The sequence below is a fragment of the Colias philodice genome, unplaced genomic scaffold (genome assembly GCF_061535455.1).
Source record: "Colias philodice isolate Cphi_HAF_F1 unplaced genomic scaffold, ilColPhil1 Martin Lab GWU primary ptg000018l_1:14663442-14930425, whole genome shotgun sequence".
Classification (NCBI taxonomy): Eukaryota; Metazoa; Arthropoda; class Insecta; order Lepidoptera; family Pieridae; genus Colias; species Colias philodice.
This window is the reverse complement of record NW_028322191.1, coordinates 155,001-167,500: the sequence shown is the minus strand read 5'-3', so window position 1 is coordinate 167,500 and position 12,500 is coordinate 155,001. Positions and strand designations below refer to the sequence as shown.

General features: G+C 41.3%; 3 non-coding genes across 3 annotated transcripts in view; all 3 read right to left on the bottom strand.

Annotated features, from left to right (window-relative positions):
• LOC149474800 (large subunit ribosomal RNA) overlaps positions 1-1,740 on the bottom strand; it is a 4,014-nt gene extending 2,274 nt beyond the window's left edge. Inside the window, exon 1 of the ribosomal RNA XR_016318283.1 lies at positions 1-1,740. This exon is cut by the window's left edge and continues 2,274 nt beyond it. This is a non-coding gene — a ribosomal RNA (large subunit ribosomal RNA).
• A 406-nt stretch (positions 1,741-2,146) lies between these two features.
• Positions 2,147-2,303, bottom strand: LOC149474799 (5.8S ribosomal RNA). The gene has a single exon (XR_016318251.1). It is a non-coding gene; the product is annotated as a 5.8S ribosomal RNA (ribosomal RNA).
• A 277-nt stretch (positions 2,304-2,580) lies between these two features.
• Positions 2,581-4,485, bottom strand: LOC149474798 (small subunit ribosomal RNA). Its single transcript, XR_016318270.1, has one exon. It is a non-coding gene; the product is annotated as a small subunit ribosomal RNA (ribosomal RNA).
• Between the last annotated feature and the right edge of the window lie 8,015 nt (positions 4,486-12,500).

The following is a 12,500-nucleotide window of genomic DNA, read 5'->3' as shown; positions in this document are numbered from 1 at the left end:
CCTACTCGTTACGGCATAATAACACGTCTTACGACATGCATGTGCCCGTAACGGTAGTGTATAGGCAGAACGCTTCAGCGCCATCCATTTTCAGGGCTGGTCGCTTCGGCAGGTGAGTCGTTGCACACTCCTTAGCGGATTCCGACTTCCATGGCCACCGTCCTGCTGTCATGAGCGACCAACGCCTTTCATGGTGTCCCATGAGCGTTCTTTAGGCGCCTTAACACTACGTTTGGTTCATCCCACAGCGCCAGTTCTGCTTACCAAAATTGGCCCACTTGGCACCGTCATCAGATCTCCGGCTTCATCGTTCGAGTAAGCCGGAGTTCTCACCCATTTAAAGTTTGAGAATAGGTTGAGGTCGTTTCGGCCCCAATGCCTCTAATCATTCGCTTTACCGGATGAGACTGTTGCACATCGACGCCAGCTATCCTGAGGGAAACTTCGGACGGAACCAGCTACTAGATGGTTCGATTAGTCTTTCGCCCCTATACCCAGTTCCGACGATCGATTTGCACGTCAGAATCGCTACGGTCCTCCATCAGGGTTTCCCCTGACTTCGACCTGACCAGGCATAGTTCACCATCTTTCGGGTCCCAGCATCTGTGCTCAGAGCGCGCCTACATTCACAGATTGGAAACGAGACGCCTCGGGAGTGCGAGAGGTCGACCTTGCGGCGCGACGCTCCATCCTCCCTGAGCGCGCGACAAGCGCACGCCTTCACTTTCGTTGCGCCTTTCAGTTTTATCAATCATACGGCACGGAATGCCGTACATAAACTCAATGACTCGCACACATGCTAGACTCCTTGGTCCGTGTTTCAAGACGGGTCCTGCGAGTGCCCGAAACTGAAACATCGCAGACGGACACGCGCACAGTCAGAGACTACACGGCTGCGACAACAGCGGCGCCACGTCGTCGTCCGCACATAGGCAGGACGTCGGCGATGACACGAACACTTGCGTCGGGCCTGACGCGTCGGAACGCGTGCGCGGTTCCCATATATGAATATACCGTCCTCCGCCGGTCGGCGTACGTCACGGTCTAACGGCCGGCGTTGTTTAGACGCGGCCGCTAGGCTCCCGAACGACGCTTAGACCGACAGAGAGAACGGGTCGCGATGTATCCACCCCTTGCGGAGTGTTTACTAAGAGAGAAGTGCACGCCGTCCGCGAACGTCGACCCGCACGACCTGTGCCCGCACGTACACGCCGTGAGACGCGCAAGTGCAAACATCAAGGCGCGAACGGGTACGCCGCGGAATGACGATGAATCTCTCCGTTCGTTCATTCGAGTTTCGCAGGTTTACCCCTGAACGGTTTCACGTACTCTTGAACTCTCTCTTCAAAGTTCTTTTCAACTTTCCCTCACGGTACTTGTTCGCTATCGGTCTCGCGGTAATATTTAGCCTTAGATGGAGTTTACCACCCACTTAGGGCTGCACTCTCAAGCAACCCGACTCTGAGGAGTGTCCCTCTCGCAGATTCGCTCCGTCGCTACGGGCCTGGCACCCTCTACGGGAAAACGGCCCCGTTCAAGACGAACTTGGACAGGTGCGAAACCTACGAGAAAGCGGAACCTCCCAAACACCACATCTCCCGCGACCGTTACGACCGCGGGATTCAGTGCTGGGCTATTCCCTGTTCGCTCGCCGCTACTAGGGGAATCCTGGTTAGTTTCTTTTCCTCCGCTTACTAATATGCTTAAATTCGGCGGGTGATCCTCCCTGATCTGAGGCCAACGATAAAAAGTGGGAGGCAGACGCGATATCCGTCAGCGCTACTACGACGCTACACGGACGTCGAGTCCGCCTACGCTTCACTTTCATATTTTATCATAATACACATCATATTATTATGACAAAAATAATATATTATACACAATAACACGCACTACGAGCGCTTTGAATGCGGCTCGGCTTATATGCGAAACAGTTCACGACACATTCTACACGAGACATATCATACGAGCGTCGCGCGAGAAGCGTCCACAACGGTTTCACACCGAGTCGCGCACACGTAGAACATAATACAGGTAAAATTTTCAAACGGATAGCGTGCACGCAATGCGCTCGCTAAACCGTCACATGCTCACACACGCGTGAAAACACGCGTGTGAACAGTGTGGATTGTTGTTTTTATACAGCCGGCCCTCAGACAGGAGTGGTCCTGGATATTTCTCCACGGACCGCAATGTGCGTTCGAAATGTCGATGTTCAAATGTGTCCTGCAGTTCACACTATGACGCGCAGTTAACTGCGTTCTTCATCGACCCGCGAGCCAAGTGATCCACCGTTCAGGGTAATAGTTTATTATAATAATGTTTTCGTTTCATAATCAAAGTGTTGTGCGCGTTCTTTTATGTAACGTTTGCGTGCGTGTACATAGGTTAAAATATGTACCGCGGCGCTTTCGCGAATCACTCTAACACGTCATACACTGACATGTTAGAGGTATTCGTTTTTTTTTTTAACGGATGCAGTCACATTCACGCGTCCCACGACACTCGTTCGTACTAATACACAAACACACACGAGGCGCGTATGCGAGTAGTGCGAGAGTGCGCAGTGCGTCGTTACGTTAATGATCCTTCCGCAGGTTCCCCTACGGAAACCTTGTTACGACTTTTACTTCCTCTAAATGATCAAGTTTGGTCAACTTCCCAGCAACGCCGACGGCCGTGAAGCCACCGCGTGTCGGTCCGAAGACCTCACTAAATCATTCAATCGGTAGTAGCGACGGGCGGTGTGTACAAAGGGCAGGGACGTAATCAACGCGAGCTTATGACTCGCGCTTACTAGGAATTCCTCGTTTATGGGGGATAATTGCAAACCCCAATCCCCAGCACGAAGGAGTTTCAACGGGTTGCCCGGGCCTCTAGGCCAGGGAGAACATGTTGATTCCTTCAGTGTAGCGCGCGTGCGGCCCAGGACATCTAAGGGCATCACAGACCTGTTATTGCTCAATCTCGTGCGGCTCAAAGCCGCCGGTCCCTCTAAGAAGAATTTTAATACGCCGCCAGTGAGTTGCGCGACCCGAGAGCCGCGCACACCTAAATGACGACGCCTATTTAGCAGGCTAGAGTCTCGTTCGTTACCGGAATTAACCAGACAAATCGCTCCACCAACTAAGAACGGCCATGCACCACCACCCACCGAATCAAGAAAGAGCTATTAATCTGTCAATCCTTCCGGTGTCCGGGCCTGGTGAGATTTCCCGTGTTGAGTCAAATTAAGCCGCAGGCTCCACTCCTGGTGGTGCCCTTCCGTCAATTCCTTTAAGTTTCAGCTTTGCAACCATACTCCCCCCGGAGTCCAAAATCTTTGGTTTCCCGGAAGCTGCCCGCCGAGCCATTGTAGTAACGTCGGCGGATCGCTAGATGACATATTTACGGTTAGAACTAGGGCGGTATCTAATCGCCTTCGAACCTCTAACTTTCGTTCTTGATTGATGAAAACACCTTTGGCAAATGCTTTCGCTGATGTTCGTCTTGCGACGATCCAAGAATTTCACCTCTAACGTCGCAATACGAATGCCCCCAGTTATCCCTATTAATCATTACCTCGGAGTTCTGAAAACCAACAAAATAGAACCGAGATCATATTCTATTATTCCATGCACGAAATATTCAAGCGGCATTTTGAGCCCGCTTTGAGCACTCTAATTTGTTCAAAGTAAAATTGTCGGCCCACCTCGACACTCACTGAAGAGCACCGCGATAGGATTTTGATATTGAACCGGCTTTTAACGACCGGCTCACCGACGATATGCTCCGCAAACGTGTCAGTATCACCGCGGATGCGGTGCACCGACAGCGCGGCGCACAAATGCAACTACGAGCTTTTTAACCGCAACAATTTTAGTATACGCTATTGGAGCTGGAATTACCGCGGCTGCTGGCACCAGACTTGCCCTCCAATTGTTCCTCGTTAAAATATTTAAAGTGTACTCATTCCGATTACGAGGCCTCGTAAGAGTCCCGTATCGTTATTTTTCGTCACTACCTCCCCGTGCCGGGAGTGGGTAATTTGCGCGCCTGCTGCCTTCCTTGGATGTGGTAGCCGTTTCTCAGGCTCCCTCTCCGGAATCGAACCCTGATTCCCCGTTACCCGTGACAACCATGGTAGTCGCAGAAACTACCATCGAAAGTTGATAAGGCAGACATTTGAAAGATGCGTCGCCGGTACTGGACCATGCGATCGGCAAAAGTTATCCAGATTCATCAAAATTAACGACTTCAGACGCCAGGCCCTCCGTCGATTGGTTTTGATCTAATAAAAGCACTCATTCCATCACTGGTCAGAGTTCTGATTGCATGTATTAGCTCTAGAATTACCACAGTTATCCAAGTAACTGAGTAAGATCTAAGGAACCAAAACTGATATATTGAGCCATTCGCGGTATCGCCTTAATACGGCTTGCACTGAGACATGCATGGCTTAATCTTTGAGACAAGCATATAACTACTGGCAGGATCAACCAGGGAGCTAACTAAAGCTTCCGCTAGAGCCTCAAACGTAACACGACGATGCCGCCGCGACGTTTGCTTCTCTATATAATTATATTATGTGCGCGAGGCGTGTTTAAATAACATGATATGTGACGGCGGCGACCGTCACACGCACACTATTCACACACACACACGGGCGCGCACACGTGGATAAATCTGAACACAGTCAGTTTAACCGTTGAAAGTATCATCTTAACGAGACACCCCTCAACAATTCCCATTCGCATCAAGCGAAGGAAAAATTTTAATATCGGTCAACTTTTATGACGCAAACGATCAATCTACGCACGGAGAGTGGAAGGATCGAAAATTGCGACCAAGTTTTGGAATATACGTGTGTTTCACACACACACGTATAAACATCTGATAAAAGCCCATTGGTACATCACAAACGTGTGCGATGTGAGCATTAAAAATTTTCATACTGCCGTTCAATAGTCGTAGTATATTTTTCACGGTCTGCGCTCCGAGAGTGTATCAAGATGCGTAATATTTATTACACTACACATATAAAATACAATCTACGAAACTGACAATCTATCAAACCGTCGGCAGACGCAATGTTACTACAGCTACTACTACTTCTTCTTCTACTACTACTACTACTACCACACTACTGAACACTGATCTTCTGATTTGAAGAGTTTTTGTTGTTCCATAAAATACTAAAGATTAAAAACTGTATCGCGCCGTTTGCACAACACACGCTTTTATAATATATCATCTTTGGTCTTTTATTATTTTATAGAACTAACACTACTCTACAATTCTGTCAGACTCACCACCAAACACCAACCCCAACCCCACATCAACGCCACACCGACACGCGAACTGCGGCAACGAGGAGAGCGCAGAGCACACACGGGCGACGCGGTACAACAGCGACGAAATAATGATACATACACATACGTACAATCTCTCGCTGCTGCGCACGCGCATCGCCCCCCGTCTTCGCTAGCCTCGCGCACCGATTGTCTCGCATCCCGGCAATGGTGTTTCTGCTTGTTTAATTTTTCACGTATCACGCACGGCATATGTACATACATACATACATACATACATACATACGCCGCGCGCGACTAACGCCTCGTGTTTTCAAGGTCAAGTCAAAAAACTTTGTACGCGTGCAGTTACGGCGTGCAGTCGTCAAAAATAATTCATGATTATAAATTTCGTGGTCCATATTAAATAAATTATAAACAACAACAACAACAACAACAACAACGACAAAAGAGGGCGTTAATTTTTGATAGACATAAATTTGAACCTCAATGTAATAATAGTTAGGTTTGTGTGTAGGTTAGGTTAGGTTAGGTTAGCTTTTTAAAACTAAATTATTTCTGGCCACGAAATTTATAATCATAATATTAGCTACATTTCGTTTCTCTTTTCTCAGAAAATTCGAAAATTTTAAAATTCGAAAAAATTCGGCTATTCAACAACAACAACAACAACAAAAGAGGGCGTTCATTTTTGATAGACATAAATTTGAACCTCAATGTAATAATAGTTAGGTTTCTGTGTGACGATTTAATAGTTAGGTTTGTGTTTAGGTTAGGTTAGGTTAGGTAAGGTTAGGTTAGGTTAGGTTAGGTTAGGTTAGGTTAGCCTTTTAAATCTAAATTATTTCTGGCCACGAAATTTTTAATCATAATATTAGCTGTTTCGTTTCTCTTTTCTCAGAAAATTCGAAAATTTAAAATTCGAAAAAATTCGGCTAAATTAAAATACACCTTCCTATTTTTACCCCTTCTAAGAAACAAACATTTTGTACTCAACCGTTTTCATATTTAACAGGATTTCTAATTAAGAACACATACCGCAGAATAAACATGCCCAGTATTTTTCCTATTTCGGAGTTATACCACCGTATTAGGATAATTCGTATCGTATTACGGCGGTATTTTATTTCTTATTTTTTGGGTAAAAAATGACTTACAAAATATATGAAGCAAGCTATTTAAATAGTGGGTGTAATAGTAGGAAAATGCTATAAACAATACAACATACAAACTTGAACGGCTTATTAAGACGAAAAACTTAGTTTATAAAATACTAGCTTATGAATAGTAAATGTTGTGTACTATGTATATTGTAAATGTAATATGTAGGAAGACTCATCTTTCAACATTAACCGTATTAAGCTAAGTCTCTACTACATGACCCATTCTGGAGACCTTAAGATGACTAAGCAAGTAATCATAAGTTCTAGAGTGGGGAACAGTTAAGAAAACACCGATTTAGAAATTAATTTTATTCAACACGGACATTTGCTAAGGCATTCTATACATGAATTACTTTATTACGTAAATTATACGCTAAAATTATTCCTTGACATGTCCAGATGATCATATCGAAAGTCCCCAAGCGTGGGGGGGGGGGGGGGGGGTTATGCTGAGCGGGTAGTAGGGGGGTCAAAGGACCTTTATTTAGATTTTTGCTCATAAGTCTAAAACCTGCACAAATAGCATTATGGTTACTTCTAGGTAAATTTTCTATTTATAACATCTATTTTTCATATGTACCACGAGCGAAGCCGGGGCGGACCGCTAGTATATATATATAATATATCAAGCGGCATATCAAATGACGTGTGAATTACAATAAGTCATGTTTTATCAAAATCGGTTAATCTGTTTATTACATATAGGGCACCTTAGGGGTGATATTGGGGATAAATAATCCAAATGGAGTAGCAAACGAAAGGATACATGTACATAATATATAGGTATGATTAGACATGGTTAAGATCAAAATCGGTTCTGCCATTTACTAGGGGTGAAAGGGAAAAGTTGAAAGTCTGTGAAAGTAGAAGGATATGGGAGCGGGAGAATAACCACATCCTGGAAATTTTGAACTCTTCTGTACCTAAGTTTTATAGCTCAGTTTAGTAATAAATTTTACTAACAGTTCTTTTGTGTTATTATTTATTTTATTTCTTAACTGTTCCATAATAATCTGTAAGTACCTACTTATAATTTAGTTGTATATGATAGTACGTGTTTCAAGACGTGTTTACTCAATAGTTATTGTGTGTTAAGTATAAGTAGTAACTACTATATGCAGTCACTATTCCACGCGGACGAAGTCGCGGGCACAGCTAGTATAATAATAACAACAAATAATTGATGGATAAATAACCATCCCATCAAAAACATCCTGTAAAAAACCCAAGTCTCGCAGCTCAGTCTTTCTACCGTCAAAAGTTGTGAGATCCATGTAATACCAAGTCGGTTAATCTATTTAGTGTCTACTTGAAGGACCTTCTGTCTTAAGTTATTACATAAGTTATTATCATGCCAATATTAAAAATATTTAACGTTTTAAACAAATAGATTGACTTGGACATCGCTTGATTTGATTATTAGTATGTAAGTATCACACTACACAGCACGACGGGCCAGCGACCAACAGGAACGAGAGTTTCAATCGCGTGAGGCGCGAGAGACTAAAGAATCTAATATAATATTGTAATATTCATTTTGTTTTCATGCGATGTCCAAGTCGATCTATTTGTTTAAAACGTTAAATATTTTTAATATTGGCATGATAATAACTTATGTAATAACTTAAGACAGAAGGTCCTTCAAGTAGACACTAAATAGATTAACCGACTTGGTATTACATGGATCTCACAACTTTTGACGGTAGAAAGACTGAGCTGCGAGACTTGGGTTTTTTACAGGATGTTTTTGATGGGATCTCACTTCTTTTTGTAGAGCCTTTCTTTTTGATACCATTGAAAATCGCAATCTTATAGGTTAGGTTTCGAGGCACATCCGAACAGCATGAGGGCGCTCGCACGTATGCGTGCGGCTGCCGCTCGCTCGAAGGCATTCACATTTCATTGTTCTGTCATTTTGGCGTATATTTTGCTTGTCAGTCATAGAGTAAAATAGAGGCCAGTCTGTCTGTAAGGAGGCTAGTCGCGCCAACAATTTATATACAGGGTGTCCCAAAAAGTAGTGATGAACGGAAGTTGGGAGGTAGAGGACCTAGAGGGCTATCCGAATCACCCCCATATATGTTATGCGATTTTTCGTATTTTCGGAGTTATGACGTTTTTTTCAATTTTTCTGCTATCGCCAAGTACGATGATATTTTCACTCATGGTGACGTCAATTATTGCGGAATATGCTTGATTTTTTTTTGTGCTAAGCTGAAAGATAGGCCAGTTCAGTATGGTAACATTTACTATCGTTAGATCTTTTAATGGAATAAAAAAATAATTAAATGCCAAGAAGCCAAGAAGAAAGATAAAATTACCCAGTATGTTCACCACTTCAAGGGCCCGTAAAAAAATAAAATCACATAAAAAAAGTTTTCCGTTTGGCTTTTAAAAACTTGCTCTATCTAACAGGTAGCTACCCTGAAAATTTCATTTTATTATTCAGAAGGCTTCAATCGAAAAATTGAAATCTAAATGAGGTAAGTGAAAAAATTGAATTAACATGATGATTAATACAAACAAATTAAAACCAATAACAAGGTGTTTAATTACCAGAAATTTTTAAAATAACCCCGCTGTTGCTCAGTGCAAGTGCGACATCACCGTAAAAAGTTGTCTTTTAAATGTCTGAATGCCCTTTTATCATTTTTAATGGTTTCTTCTGCTACTATGAATTTCGGGGTTATTTCGTCCAAATTGTGGCAGTCTCTCGTCTATGTAGTATCCCCACGGAAAAAAATTAATAGGGTTTATGTCCGGGGACCATGGAGGCTAGGCTAAAGGGCAAAGATACCCTGAAAGATGGATTGGTCGTTGCAGCCTGCGCATGCACCGGTGACGCCTGCCTTAAATCCTTGCCTCCACGGTCCCTCGACCTAAACCCCATTGAATTGTTTCAATGGGGATACTAAAAAGACCTCGGCTACTTGAAAGAAGGCCACAATTTGGACGAAATAACCCCGAAATTCATAGTAGCAGAAGAAACCATTAAAAATGATAAAAGGGCATTCAGACGTTTAAAAGACAACTTTTTAAGGTGATGTCGCACTTGCATTGAGCAACAGAGGGGTTATTTTAAAAATTTCTGGTAATTAAACACCTATTTATTGGTTTTAATGATCATCATGTTAATAAAATTTTTGCACTTACCACATTAGATTTCAATTTTTCGATTGAAGCCTTCTGAATAATAAAATTAAATTTTTAGGATAGCTACCTGATAGATAGAGCAAGTTTTTAAAAGCCAAATGGAAAACTTTTTTTATGTGATTTTATTTTTTTAGGGGCCCTTGAAGTTTTGAACATACTGGGTAATTTTATCTTTCTTGGCATTTAACTCTTTTTTTTATTCCATTCGAAGATCTAACGATAATAAATGTTACCATACTGAATTGACCTATCTTTCAGCTTAGCACACAAAAAAAATCAAGCATCTAGCGCAATAATTCACGTCACCATGAGTGAAAATATCATCGTACTCGGCGATAGCAGAAAAATTGAAAAAAACGTCATAACTCCGAAAATACGAAAAATCACATAACATACATGGGGGTGATTCGGATAGCTCTCTAGGTCCTCTACCTCCCAACTTCCATTCATCACTACTTTTTGGGACACCCTGTATAACAGATTTAAATTATAATATATTGTTTTATTAGATTTTCGTACTTCAAGACATGTCCAATCATGTGTTTTTCATTACGTCGACCATTTTACAAGTAATAATGTTGTTCAGTTTCATGGGCTAAACACACCCTTACCCACCCTATACCCCCTCCCTTGCCTCATATGGTAGGTACCTATCTACACCTATTAAATTTATAACCACCACCAACCACCAACTGCATAAATAACTTTGTAATCCCATATATTTATATAGGATTACAAAGTTATTGATGCAGTTGGTGTATTTGGAAAACTGGACCGAAATTACAAAATATTTAAGTTTTCCCATGATTAAGACACTAAACTCTATATGTATTCCAAATATGAAGCTTCTAAGTCTGCTAGAAGTGCCTTGGACTTTTGATGATCGGTGAGTCAGTGAGTGACAAAATTTAGAAACTTTAACAAGTTGTCATTCTTAAACTACTGGTTCAAATTGACTGAAATTTTAAATATTCCGTGTTTATACAATGCCGGATTAGTTACTGAAGATTCAGGTTTCTTGCTTTATCCACAACCGAATTATAGGGGGTCGAAAAAGGCCCGAATTGCTTCGAGAAAAGGATGGTACGGCCGTGCCGCTTTTTTTTTGCTCGACTTGGCGGGGGCACTGCCGTGCCCCCAGATACCTTTCAATGCTGCCTGCCGTTCAATTTTCTCGGTTTTGGAGACGGTTTTTAATTTGTGTGTGCACATGCACATTTTTGTGGTTATCCTAAAAACGAATTCATAATAAATTATATACCATTATGATTTAGCTCGATATTTTTATAAATGTTACATAATTTTTTTCACTCACAACCATTTTATTATATTAATATAACAACGCAATGCAATTTCATGTACTATCTTTGAATCAATATCGTATTTATTTCGACAGACATCGTCAGTTTGATTTATTGGTGTCAATTAAAAAAAATAAAAAAGTTTAACACAAATAAGGTTTCATATCTTTAATTAAAATATTAAATAAAATCCTCCTTGATGATTCCCAATTCGACTGTAGTCTGTACTGTTATTTTACCTCAGCCTTATGTGATTTAAAAAAAAAAATGCCAAATGTAAACATCTAAATGATTCACCGCATGTTCACCGCCCACTGTGTGGAGGGGACGCTTACGCTCCACGGTATTGGCCGTTAACCAAAAGTGCTAGCTCGCATTACGAACCGACGGCCGTAACGCCGTGTGGCGCGATCTGGACCGGTTTTATACAGAAACGGAAAAAAAGTACGGAGTATACAGACTACAGTTTCAATTTTGAACAACAGCAGTGAGAAAAAAAAAAAAACCTAAAGTTGTAATTTTGAAATTCGAATTTCGAATTATACGTTCAACAATAATTATTATTTACGTTGGTCATTTGCGGGTATGATTTATTTTATTTTATTTACAAACTAGGGCTTCGCCCGTGGTACATATTATTTCGCAATAAAAAAAAGTAGCCTATGTTCTTTCTCAGCGTCTAAAGATTGTCTGTGCCAAATTTCATCACAATCGGTCCAGTAGTTTTGATGATGAGCCTATTCATTAACAAACAAAGTTTTCCTCTTTATAATATTAGTGTAGATACAATATTATGATTGTCAGATCTACCAACCCGATATGCACACAACATTTCATGAGAATCGGTCGAGCCGTTTCGTAGGTGTTTAACTTTAATTGGTTTAGATTATACAGAAGAATAATCTAAAAATCTATATATTATGTAGGTAGGTAGGTAGGTAGGTAGGTAGGTACGTACAATATAAAAATGAGACCCGTTTCGCGTTGTCACGGCATCACGTGTGAACGGCTGAACCGATTTCGATAATTCTTTCTTATCAAGTATATTCCTTGAAGTACGATTACGTACGGTTCTTATGTAGAGAAAACGTAAATTTAATTGATATACCACTTAAAAATTAATATTAATTATTAAATGGAGAAATAATTAAACTTGTAGGTACAGTTAATTTAAAGTTTTTTTTATTTTTTTTTTTTAGTAACTGTTTAACAAATAAGTGGTAGATTGATTAGCTATCGCCCGCGGCTGTGCCTGCATTGTTCAGAACTTAACAAATTATATATACTTACTAAAAGCTTCCTCGAGATGCAGTCTATCTATTGAAATAAACCGCATCAAAATCGGTTCTCTAGTTTTAATTATACAAATTTATATAGGGAAAATAGCACACACGGACAGACATTCGAACCGATTTTCTGTTATATTTATATTATAGTTTTGTGTTTTGCAATAGTTTTAGTAAATTAATATTTTGTACTAGATTTCCGCCCGCGGCTTCGCCCGCGTTTTCAAAGGAAAACCCGCATAGTTCCCGTTCCCGCGGGATTTCCGGGATAAAACCTACCCTATGTGTTAATCCAAGTTACCTTCT